A 12218-nucleotide genomic window follows, 5' to 3' on the forward strand; every position below is an offset into this window, starting at 1 on the left:
CTCTGTCGAACTGTGAGGATTTCTTACTCCCAATGGTTCTATCTTTTCATTTGAATATTAGGGGATAGCGCGTACGCAGTCCCCCACTACCAGAAATTATACGCCCGAGTTCCCCACGTTTGGGGGAATCGTATGGGTCAACCCGCCGAAGTGCAATGGCAAGGCCTCACCATAGGGGAGCTGCCTTCATGATCAAAGCTACCCCTGCGCCAGGTAAGTATGCTTTGAAACGTGGACATTTTCGAACCGAATAAAAATTAAATGTATAATCCATGGTGTCGCGCAAGTAGCGCCTTTTGAAGTTGTAAAATCAAGTTCCGAATTCAATTTTCTTCCCTTCGCATTGCGCTGAACTGATTTCTTATTTACTTTGAACTTCGTTCCGTTTTGCTTTTGATTTTAATTAAATTCAGGAAATTAGTAAAATATCGCTGTATTTTATATCTCTTTTAACATGTTTAACTTGATGTTGACAAAGAAGGTTGAAGGGCGGGGCTAAAATATTGATCAATTCGGAATCCGTCATCAGGCACGCGGCGGAAGTTCAGACACACCGCCATATGCATACATCAATTCGGCTAGCCCGATTTTCCTAAAATGAAAATTTGTCGATCAACTACCTTTAGCAAATTATATAATAGCTTTGTACGGAGTGCTATCTACTGAAGATAGCTTTGTATACCTACATATCTTGCTATCGGAAGATAGTTTTGTAGGAATATCTTACTAGGCTGAATATAGTTTTGTAGGGACACGTTGCTATCTACTGAAGACCACATTTGAAACACTCACCATGGAAACAACATCATCGTCTTTTCTTGGGAAAATATTGGCTACACACGGAATAATATAAGAGAGTGTGCCACCATTCAAATGCGCCATTGAAACACAGAGGAAAAGAGTCTTTTCAAAAGACGCACTTTTGGATGGCAATGAAAAAACGTACGTAGGCCTACTTTAGATATAAAGCTTGGTATCACATTAAAACTGATCATGTGTAAAATATTGTAAAATATTATTCTCTTAACGGTATTATTGCTCTTTTTTTCTATTTTACCGCAAAAAAAATAAAAGGTGCAAATCTAACCCTAAAAAATCACTCCATTTTCCAAACCGGACGTTGTTCAAACTCACCAAAAAACAAAATTGTTACTTTTTCTCAGATTTCTTCATGTAGACACTTGTCGGAAGCAAATGAGCTGAAAACAAGTGAATTTTGACAGTACGTTTAGAAACTAAAGCCGCAACAAGCTCAAATAAGCGGTGGACTATTTTAACCGCATTTCGACTATTCTAACCGCATTTCGCTCTCTGTCGAACTGTGAGGATTTCTTACTCCCAATGGTTCTATCTTTTCATTTGAATATTAGGGGATAGCGCGTACGCAGTCCCGCACTACCAGAAATTATACGCCCGAGTTCCCCACGTTTGGGGGAATCGTATGGGTCAACCCGCCGAAGTGCAATGTTAAGGCCTCACCATAGGGGAGCTGCCTTCATGATCAAAGCTACCCCTGCGCCAGGTAAGTATGCTTTGAAACGTGGACATTTTCGAACCGAATAAAAAATTAAATGTATAATCCATGGTGTCGCGCAAGTAGCGCCTTTTGAAGTTGTAAAATCAAGTTCCGAATTCAATTTTCTTCCCTTCGCATTGCGCTGAACTGATTTCTTATTTACTTTGAACTTCGTTCCGTTTTGCTTTTGATTTTAATTAAATTCAGGAAATTAGTAAAATATCGCTGTATTTTATATCTCTTTTAACATGTTTAACTTGATGTTGACAAAGAAGGTTGAAGGGCGGGGCTAAAATATTGATCAATTCGGAATCCGTCATCAGGCACGCGGCGGAAGTTCAGACACACCGCCATATGCATACATCAATTCGGCTAGCCCGATTTTCCTAAAATGAAAATTTGTCGATCAACTACCTTTAGCAAATTATATAATAGCTTTGTACGGAGTGCTACGGATCTATCTACTGAAGATAGCTTTGTATACCTACATATCTTGCTATCGGAAGATAGTTTTGTAGGAATATCTTACTAGGCTGAATATAGTTTTGTAGGGACACGTTGCTATCTACTGAAGACCACATTTGAAACACTCACCATGGAAACAACATCATCGTCTTTTCTTGGGAAAATATTGGCTACACACGGAATAATATAAGAGTGTGCCACCATTCAAATGCGCCATTGAAACACAGAGGAAAAGAGTCTTTTCAAAAGACGCACTTTTGGATGGCAATGAAAAAACGTACGTAGGCCTACTTTAGATATAAAGCTTGGTATCACATTAAAACTGATCATGTGTAAAATATTATTCTCTTAACGGTATTATTGCTCTTTTTGCTATTTTACCGCAAAAAAAATAAAAGGTGCAAATCTAACCCTAAAAAATCACTCCATTTTCCAAACCGGACGTTGTTCAAACTCACCAAAAAACAAAATTGTTACTTTTTCTCAGATTTCTTCATGTAGACACTTGTCGGAAGCAAATGAGCTGAAAACAAGTGAATTTTGACAGTACGTTTAGAAACTAAAGCCGCAACAAGCTCAAATAAGCGGTGGACTATTTTAACCGCATTTCGACTATTCTAACCGCATTTCGCTCTCTGTCGAACTGTGAGGATTTCTTACTCCCAATGGTTCTATCTTTTCATTTGAATATTAGGGGATAGCGCGTACGCAGTCCCCACTACCAGAAATTATACGCCCGAGTTCCCCACGTTTGGGGGGGAATATGGGTCAACCCGCCGAAGTGCAATGGCAAGGCCTCACCATAGGGGAGCTGCCTTCATGATCAAAGCTACCCCTGCGCCAGGTAAGTATGCTTTGAAACGTGGACATTTTCGAACCGAATAAAAAATTAAATGTATAATCCATGGTGTCGCGCAAGTAGCGCCTTTTGAAGTTGTAAAATCAAGTTCCGAATTCAATTTTCTTCCCTTCGCATTGCGCTGAACTGATTTCTTATTTACTTTGAACTTCGTTCCGTTTTGCTTTTGATTTTAATTAAATTCAGGAAATTAGTAAAATATCGCTGTATTTTATATCTCTTTTAACATGTTTAACTTGATGTTGACAAAGAAGGTTGAAGGGCGGGGCTAAAATATTGATCAATTCGGAATCCGTCATCAGGCACGCGGCGGAAGTTCAGACACACCGCCATATGCATACATCAATTCGGCTAGCCCGATTTTCCTAAAATGAAAATTTGTCGATCAACTACCTTTAGCAAATTATATAATAGCTTTGTACGGAGTGCTATCTACTGAAGATAGCTTTGTATACCTACATATCTTGCTATCGGAAGATAGTTTTGTAGGAATATCTTACTAGGCTGAATATAGTTTTGTAGGGACACGTTGCTATCTACTGAAGACCACATTTGAAACACTCACCATGGAAACAACATCATCGTCTTTTCTTGGGAAAATATTGGCTACACACGGAATAATATAAGAGAGTGTGCCACCATTCAAATGCGCCATTGAAACACAGAGGAAAAGAGTCTTTTCAAAAGACGCACTTTTGGATGGCAATGAAAAAACGTACGTAGGCCTACTTTAGATATAAAGCTTGGTATCACATTAAAACTGATCATGTGTAAAATATTATTCTCTTAACGGTATTATTGCTCTTTTTTGCTATTTTACCGCAAAAAAAATAAAAGGTGCAAATCTAACCCTAAAAAATCACTCCATTTTCCAAACCGGACGTTGTTCAAACTCACCAAAAAACAAAATTGTTACTTTTTCTCAGATTTCTTCATGTAGACACTTGTCGGAAGCAAATGAGCTGAAAACAAGTGAATTTTGACAGTACGTTTAGAAACTAAAGCCGCAACAAGCTCAAATAAGCGGTGGACTATTTTAACCGCATTTCGACTATTCTAACCGCATTTCGCTCTCTGTCGAACTGTGAGGATTTCTTACTCCCAATGGTTCTATCTTTTCATTTGAATATTAGGGGATAGCGCGTACGCAGTCCCCACTACCAGAAATTATACGCCCGAGTTCCCCACGTTTGGGGGAATCGTATGGGTCAACCCGCCGAAGTGCAATGGCAAGGCCTCACCATAGGGGAGCTGCCTTCATGATCAAAGCTACCCCTGCGCCAGGTAAGTATGCTTTGAAACGTGGACATTTTCGAACCGAATAAAAAATTAAATGTATAATCCATGGTGTCGCGCAAGTAGCGCCTTTTGAAGTTGTAAAATCAAGTTCCGAATTCAATTTTCTTCCCTTCGCATTGCGCTGAACTGATTTCTTATTTACTTTGAACTTCGTTCCGTTTTGCTTTTGATTTTAATTAAATTCAGGAAATTAGTAAAATATCGCTGTATTTTATATCTCTTTTAACATGTTTAACTTGATGTTGACAAAGAAGGTTGAAGGGCGGGGCTAAAATATTGATCAATTCGGAATCCGTCATCAGGCACGCGGCGGAAGTTCAGACACACCGCCATATGCATACATCAATTCGGCTAGCCCGATTTTCCTAAAATGAAAATTTGTCGATCAACTACCTTTAGCAAATTATATAATAGCTTTGTACGGAGTGCTATCTACTGAAGATAGCTTTGTATACCTACATATCTTGCTATCGGAAGATAGTTTTGTAGGAATATCTTACTAGGCTGAATATAGTTTTGTAGGGACACGTTGCTATCTACTGAAGACCACATTTGAAACACTCACCATGGAAACAACATCATCGTCTTTTCTTGGGAAAATATTGGCTACACACGGAATAATATAAGAGAGTGTGCCACCATTCAAATGCGCCATTGAAACACAGAGGAAAAGAGTCTTTTCAAAAGACGCACTTTTGGATGGCAATGAAAAAACGTACGTAGGCCTACTTTAGATATAAAGCTTGGTATCACATTAAAACTGATCATGTGTAAAATATTATTCTCTTAACGGTATTATTGCTCTTTTTTGCTATTTTACCGCAAAAAAATAAAAGGTGCAAATCTAACCCTAAAAAATCACTCCATTTTCCAAACCGGACGTTGTTCAAACTCACCAAAAAACAAAATTGTTACTTTTTCTCAGATTTCTTCATGTAGACACTTGTCGGAAGCAAATGAGCTGAAAACAAGTGAATTTTGACAGTACGTTTAGAAACTAAAGCCGCAACAAGCTCAAATAAGCGGTGGACTATTTTAACCGCATTTCGACTATTCTAACCGCATTTCGCTCTCTGTCGAACTGTGAGGATTTCTTACTCCCAATGGTTCTATCTTTTCATTTGAATATTAGGGGATAGCGCGTACGCAGTCCCCACTACCAGAAATTATACGCCCGAGTTCCCCACGTTTGGGGGAATCGTATGGGTCAACCCGCCGAAGTGCAATGGCAAGGCCTCACCATAGGGGAGCTGCCTTCATGATCAAAGCTACCCCTGCGCCAGGTAAGTATGCTTTGAAACGTGGACATTTTCGAACCGAATAAAAAATTAAATGTATAATCCATGGTGTCGCGCAAGTAGCGCCTTTTGAAGTTGTAAAATCAAGTTCCGAATTCAATTTTCTTCCCTTCGCATTGCGCTGAACTGATTTCTTATTTACTTTGAACTTCGTTCCGTTTTGCTTTTGATTTTAATTAAATTCAGGAAATTAGTAAAATATCGCTGTATTTTATATCTCTTTTAACATGTTTAACTTGATGTTGACAAAGAAGGTTGAAGGGCGGGGCTAAAATATTGATCAATTCGGAATCCGTCATCAGGCACGCGGCGGAAGTTCAGACACACCGCCATATGCATACATCAATTCGGCTAGCCCGATTTTCCTAAAATGAAAATTTGTCGATCAACTACCTTTAGCAAATTATATAATAGCTTTGTACGGAGTGCTATCTACTGAAGATAGCTTTGTATACCTACATATCTTGCTATCGGAAGATAGTTTTGTAGGAATATCTTACTAGGCTGAATATAGTTTTGTAGGGACACGTTGCTATCTACTGAAGACCACATTTGAAACACTCACCATGGAAACAACATCATCGTCTTTTCTTGGGAAAATATTGGCTACACACGGAATAATATAAGAGAGTGTGCCACCATTCAAATGCGCCATTGAAACACAGAGGAAAAGAGTCTTTTCAAAAGACGCACTTTTGGATGGCAATGAAAAAACGTACGTAGGCCTACTTTAGATATAAAGCTTGGTATCACATTAAAACTGATCATGTGTAAAATATTATTCTCTTAACGGTATTATTGCTCTTTTTTGCTATTTTACCGCAAAAAAAATAAAAGGTGCAAATCTAACCCTAAAAAATCACTCCATTTTCCAAACCGGACGTTGTTCAAACTCACCAAAAAACAAAATTGTTACTTTTTCTCAGATTTCTTCATGTAGACACTTGTCGGAAGCAAATGAGCTGAAAACAAGTGAATTTTGACAGTACGTTTAGAAACTAAAGCCGCAACAAGCTCAAATAAGCGGTGGACTATTTAACCGCATTTCGACTATTCTAACCGCATTTCGCTCTCTGTCGAACTGTGAGGATTTCTTACTCCCAATGGTTCTATCTTTTCATTTGAATATTAGGGGATAGCGCGTACGCAGTCCCCCACTACCAGAAATTATACGCCCGAGTTCCCCACGTTTGGGGGAATCGTATGGGTCAACCCGCCGAAGTGCAATGGCAAGGCCTCACCATAGGGGAGCTGCCTTCATGATCAAAGCTACCCCTGCGCCAGGTAAGTATGCTTTGAAACGTGGACATTTTCGAACCGAATAAAAAATTAAATGTATAATCCATGGTGTCGCGCAAGTAGCGCCTTTTGAAGTTGTAAAATCAAGTTCCGAATTCAATTTTCTTCCCTTCGCATTGCGCTGAACTGATTTCTTATTTACTTTGAACTTCGTTCCGTTTTGCTTTTGATTTTAATTAAATTCAGGAAATTAGTAAAATATCGCTGTATTTTATATCTCTTTTAACATGTTTAACTTGATGTTGACAAAGAAGGTTGAAGGGCGGGGCTAAAATATTGATCAATTCGGAATCCGTCATCAGGCACGCGGCGGAAGTTCAGACACACCGCCATATGCATACATCAATTCGGCTAGCCCGATTTTCCTAAAATGAAAATTTGTCGATCAACTACCTTTAGCAAATTATATAATAGCTTTGTACGGAGTGCTATCTACTGAAGATAGCTTTGTATACCTACATATCTTGCTATCGGAAGATAGTTTTGTAGGAATATCTTACTAGGCTGAATATAGTTTTGTAGGGACACGTTGCTATCTACTGAAGACCACATTTGAAACACTCACCATGGAAACAACATCATCGTCTTTTCTTGGGAAAATATTGGCTACACACGGAATAATATAAGAGAGTGTGCCACCATTCAAATGCGCCATTGAAACACAGAGGAAAAGAGTCTTTTCAAAAGACGCACTTTTGGATGGCAATGAAAAAAAACGTACGTAGGCCTACTTTGATATAAAGCTTGGTATCACATTAAAACTGATCATGTGTAAAATATTATTCTCTTAACGGTATTATTGCTCTTTTTTGCTATTTTACCGCAAAAAAAATAAAAGGTGCAAATCTAACCCTAAAAAATCACTCCATTTTCCAAACCGGACGTTGTTCAAACTCACCAAAAAACAAAATTGTTACTTTTTCTCAGATTTCTTCATGTAGACACTTGTCGGAAGCAAATGAGCTGAAAACAAGTGAATTTTGACAGTACGTTTAGAAACTAAAGCCGCAACAAGCTCAAATAAGCGGTGGACTATTTTAACCGCATTTCGACTATTCTAACCGCATTTCGCTCTCTGTCGAACTGTGAGGATTTCTTACTCCCAATGGTTCTATCTTTTCATTTGAATATTAGGGGATAGCGCGTACGCAGTCCCCCACTAGCAGAAATTATACGCCCGAGTTCCCCACGTTTGGGGGAATCGTATGGGTCAACCCGCCGAAGTGCAATGGAGGCCTCACCATAGGGGAGCTGCCTTCATGATCAAAGCTACCCCTGCGCCAGGTAAGTATGCTTTGAAACGTGGACATTTTCGAACCGAATAAAAAATTAAATGTATAATCCATGGTGTCGCGCAAGTAGCGCCTTTTGAAGTTGTAAAATCAAGTTCCGAATTCAATTTTCTTCCCTTCGCATTGCGCTGAACTGATTTCTTATTTACTTTGAACTTCGTTCCGTTTTGCTTTTGATTTTAATTAAATTCAGGAAATTAGTAAAATATCGCTGTATTTTATATCTCTTTTAACATGTTTAACTTGATGTTGACAAAGAAGGTTGAAGGGGGGGGCTAAAATATTGATCAATTCGGAATCCGTCATCAGGCACGCGGCGGAAGTTCAGACACACCGCCATATGCATACATCAATTCGGCTAGCCCGATTTTCCTAAAATGAAAATTTGTCGATCAACTACCTTTAGCAAATTATATAATAGCTTTGTACGGAGTGCTTATGTACTGAAGATAGCTTTGTATACCTACATATCTTGCTATCGGAAGATAGTTTTGTAGGAATATCTTACTAGGCTGAATATAGTTTTGTAGGGACACGTTGCTATCTACTGAAGACCACATTTGAAACACTCACCATGGAAACAACATCATCGTCTTTTCTTGGGAAAATATTGGCTACACACGGAATAATATAAGAGAGTGTGCCACCATTCAAATGCGCCATTGAAACACAGAGGAAAAGAGTCTTTTCAAAAGACGCACTTTTGGATGGCAATGAAAAAAAACGTACGTAGGCCTACTTTAGATATAAAGCTTGGTATCACATTAAAACTGATCATGTGTAAAATATTATTCTCTTAACGGTATTATTGCTCTTTTTTGCTATATTACCGAAAAAAAAATAAAAGGTGCAAATCTAACCCTAAAAAATCACTCCATTTTCCAAACCGGACGTTGTTCAAACTCACCAAAAAACAAAATTGTTACTTTTTCTCAGATTTCTTCATGTAGACACTTGTCGGAAGCAAATGAGCTGAAAACAAGTGAATTTTGACAGTACGTTTAGAAACTAAAGCCGCAACAAGCTCAAATAAGCGGTGGACTATTTTAACCGCATTTCGACTATTCTAACCGCATTTCGCTCTCTGTCGAACTGTGAGGATTTCTTACTCCCAATGGTTCTATCTTTTCATTTGAATATTAGGGGATAGCGCGTACGCAGTCCCCACTACCAGAAATTATACGCCCGAGTTCCCCACGTTTGGGGGAATCGTATGGGTCAACCCGCCGAAGTGCAATGGCAAGGCCTCACCATAGGGGAGCTGCCTTCATGATCAAAGCTACCCCTGCGCCAGGTAAGTATGCTTTGAAACGTGGACATTTTCGAACCGAATAAAAAATTAAATGTATAATCCATGGTGTCGCGCAAGTAGCGCCTTTTGAAGTTGTAAAATCAAGTTCCGAATTCAATTTTCTTCCCTTCGCATTGCGCTGAACTGATTTCTTATTTACTTTGAACTTCGTTCCGTTTTGCTTTTGATTTTAATTAAATTCAGGAAATTAGTAAAATATCGCTGTATTTTATATCTCTTTTAACATGTTTAACTTGATGTTGACAAAGAAGGTTGAAGGGCGGGGCTAAAATATTGATCAATTCGGAATCCGTCATCAGGCACGCGGCGGAAGTTCAGACACACCGCCATATGCATACATCAATTCGGCTAGCCCGATTTTCCTAAAATGAAAATTTGTCGATCAACTACCTTTAGCAAATTATATAATAGCTTTGTACGGAGTGCTATCTACTGAAGATAGCTTTGTATACCTACATATCTTGCTATCGGAAGATAGTTTTGTAGGAATATCTTACTAGGCTGAATATAGTTTTGTAGGGACACGTTGCTATCTACTGAAGACCACATTTGAAACACTCACCATGGAAACAACATCATCGTCTTTTCTTGGGAAAATATTGGCTACACACGGAATAATATAAGAGAGTGTGCCACCATTCAAATGCGCCATTGAAACACAGAGGAAAAGAGTCTTTTCAAAAGACGCACTTTTGGATGGCAATGAAAAAACGTACGTAGGCCTACTTTAGATATAAAGCTTGGTATCACATTAAAACTGATCATGTGTAAAATATTATTCTCTTAACGGTATTATTGCTCTTTTTTGCTATTTTACCGCAAAAAAAATAAAAGGTGCAAATCTAACCCTAAAAAATCACTCCATTTTCCAAACCGGACGTTGTTCAAACTCACCAAAAAACAAAATTGTTACTTTTTCTCAGATTTCTTCATGTAGACACTTGTCGGAAGCAAATGAGCTGAAAACAAGTGAATTTTGACAGTACGTTTAGAAACTAAAGCCGCAACAAGCTCAAATAAGCGGTGGACTATTTTAACCGCATTTCGACTATTCTAACCGCATTTCGCTCTCTGTCGAACTGTGAGGATTTCTTACTCCCAATGGTTCTATCTTTTCATTTGAATATTAGGGATAGCGCGTACGCAGTCCCCACTACCAGAAATTATACGCCCGAGTTCCCCACGTTTGGGGGAATCGTATGGGTCAACCCGCCGAAGTGCAATGGCAAGGCCTCACCATAGGGGAGCTGCCTTCATGATCAAAGCTACCCCTGCGCCAGGTAAGTATGCTTTGAAACGTGGACATTTTCGAACCGAATAAAAAATTAAATGTATAATCCATGGTGTCGCGCAAGTAGCGCCTTTTGAAGTTGTAAAATCAAGTTCCGAATTCAATTTTCTTCCCTTCGCATTGCGCTGAACTGATTTCTTATTTACTTTGAACTTCGTTCCGTTTTGCTTTTGATTTTAATTAAATTCAGGAAATTAGTAAAATATCGCTGTATTTTATATCTCTTTTAACATGTTTAACTTGATGTTGACAAAGAAGGTTGAAGGGCGGGGCTAAAATATTGATCAATTCGGAATCCGTCATCAGGCACGCGGCGGAAGTTCAGACACACCGCCATATGCATACATCAATTCGGCTAGCCCGATTTTCCTAAAATGAAAATTTGTCGATCAACTACCTTTAGCAAATTATATAATAGCTTTGTACGGAGTGCTATCTACTGAAGATAGCTTTGTATACCTACATATCTTGCTATCGGAAGATAGTTTTGTAGGAATATCTTACTAGGCTGAATATAGTTTTGTAGGGACACGTTGCTATCTACTGAAGACCACATTTGAAACACTCACCATGGAAACAACATCATCGTCTTTTCTTGGGAAAATATTGGCTACACACGGAATAATATAAGAGAGTGTGCCACCATTCAAATGCGCCATTGAAACACAGAGGAAAAGAGTCTTTTCAAAAGACGCACTTTTGGATGGCAATGAAAAAAAAACGTACGTAGGCCTACTTTAGATATAAAGCTTGGTATCACATTAAAACTGATCATGTGTAAAATATTATTCTCTTAACGGTATTATTGCTCTTTTTTGCTATTTTACCGCAAAAAAAATAAAAGGTGCAAATCTAACCCTAAAAAATCACTCCATTTTCCAAACCGGACGTTGTTCAAACTCACCAAAAAACAAAATTGTTACTTTTTCTCAGATTTCTTCATGTAGACACTTGTCGGAAGCAAATGAGCTGAAAACAAGTGAATTTTGACAGTACGTTTAGAAACTAAAGCCGCAACAAGCTCAAATAAGCGGTGGACTATTTTAACCGCATTTCGACTATTCTAACCGCATTTCGCTCTCTGTCGAACTGTGAGGATTTCTTACTCCCAATGGTTCTATCTTTTCATTTGAATATTAGGGGATAGCGCGTACGCAGTCCCCACTACCAGAAATTATACGCCCGAGTTCCCCACGTTTGGGGGAATCGTATGGGTCAACCCGCCGAAGTGCAATGGCAAGGCCTCACCATAGGGGAGCTGCCTTCATGATCAAAGCTACCCCTGCGCCAGGTAAGTATGCTTTGAAACGTGGACATTTTCGAACCGAATAAAAAATTAAATGTATAATCCATGGTGTCGCGCAAGTAGCGCCTTTTGAAGTTGTAAAATCAAGTTCCGAATTCAATTTTCTTCCCTTCGCATTGCGCTGAACTGATTTCTTATTTACTTTGAACTTCGTTCCGTTTTGCTTTTGATTTTAATTAAATTCAGGAAATTAGTAAAATATCGCTGTATTTTATATCTCTTTTAACATGTTTAACTTGATGTTGACAAAGAAGGTTGAAGGGCGGGGCTAAAATATTGAT

The 12218-nt window shown here is 38.7% G+C and overlaps 10 non-coding genes across 10 annotated transcripts; all 10 read right to left on the reverse strand.

Annotated features, from left to right (window-relative positions):
* Nucleotides 1-58: 58 nt before the first annotated feature.
* LOC140159735 (U1 spliceosomal RNA) lies at nt 59-221 on the reverse strand. The gene has a single exon (XR_011859905.1). It is a non-coding gene; the product is annotated as a U1 spliceosomal RNA (small nuclear RNA).
* Nucleotides 222-1367: 1146 nt separating this feature from the next.
* On the reverse strand, nt 1368-1530 carry LOC140159738 (U1 spliceosomal RNA). The gene has a single exon (XR_011859908.1). It is a non-coding gene; the product is annotated as a U1 spliceosomal RNA (small nuclear RNA).
* Nucleotides 1531-2672: 1142 nt separating this feature from the next.
* Nucleotides 2673-2833, reverse strand: LOC140159740 (U1 spliceosomal RNA). The gene has a single exon (XR_011859909.1). It is a non-coding gene; the product is annotated as a U1 spliceosomal RNA (small nuclear RNA).
* Nucleotides 2834-3970: 1137 nt separating this feature from the next.
* Nucleotides 3971-4132, reverse strand: LOC140159721 (U1 spliceosomal RNA). The gene has a single exon (XR_011859892.1). It is a non-coding gene; the product is annotated as a U1 spliceosomal RNA (small nuclear RNA).
* A 1136-nt stretch (nt 4133-5268) lies between these two features.
* Nucleotides 5269-5430, reverse strand: LOC140159722 (U1 spliceosomal RNA). The gene has a single exon (XR_011859893.1). It is a non-coding gene; the product is annotated as a U1 spliceosomal RNA (small nuclear RNA).
* A 1136-nt stretch (nt 5431-6566) lies between these two features.
* On the reverse strand, nt 6567-6729 carry LOC140159747 (U1 spliceosomal RNA). Its single transcript, XR_011859913.1, has one exon. It is a non-coding gene; the product is annotated as a U1 spliceosomal RNA (small nuclear RNA).
* A 1138-nt stretch (nt 6730-7867) lies between these two features.
* On the reverse strand, nt 7868-8028 carry LOC140159733 (U1 spliceosomal RNA). The gene has a single exon (XR_011859903.1). It is a non-coding gene; the product is annotated as a U1 spliceosomal RNA (small nuclear RNA).
* A 1140-nt stretch (nt 8029-9168) lies between these two features.
* LOC140159725 (U1 spliceosomal RNA) lies at nt 9169-9330 on the reverse strand. The gene has a single exon (XR_011859895.1). It is a non-coding gene; the product is annotated as a U1 spliceosomal RNA (small nuclear RNA).
* A 1136-nt stretch (nt 9331-10466) lies between these two features.
* LOC140159718 (U1 spliceosomal RNA) lies at nt 10467-10628 on the reverse strand. Its single transcript, XR_011859889.1, has one exon. It is a non-coding gene; the product is annotated as a U1 spliceosomal RNA (small nuclear RNA).
* A 1140-nt stretch (nt 10629-11768) lies between these two features.
* LOC140159726 (U1 spliceosomal RNA) lies at nt 11769-11930 on the reverse strand. Its single transcript, XR_011859896.1, has one exon. It is a non-coding gene; the product is annotated as a U1 spliceosomal RNA (small nuclear RNA).
* Between the last annotated feature and the right edge of the window lie 288 nt (nt 11931-12218).

Source organism: Amphiura filiformis, chromosome 8, assembly GCF_039555335.1.
Source record: "Amphiura filiformis chromosome 8, Afil_fr2py, whole genome shotgun sequence".
Lineage (NCBI taxonomy): Eukaryota > Metazoa > Echinodermata > Ophiuroidea > Amphilepidida > Amphiuridae > Amphiura > Amphiura filiformis.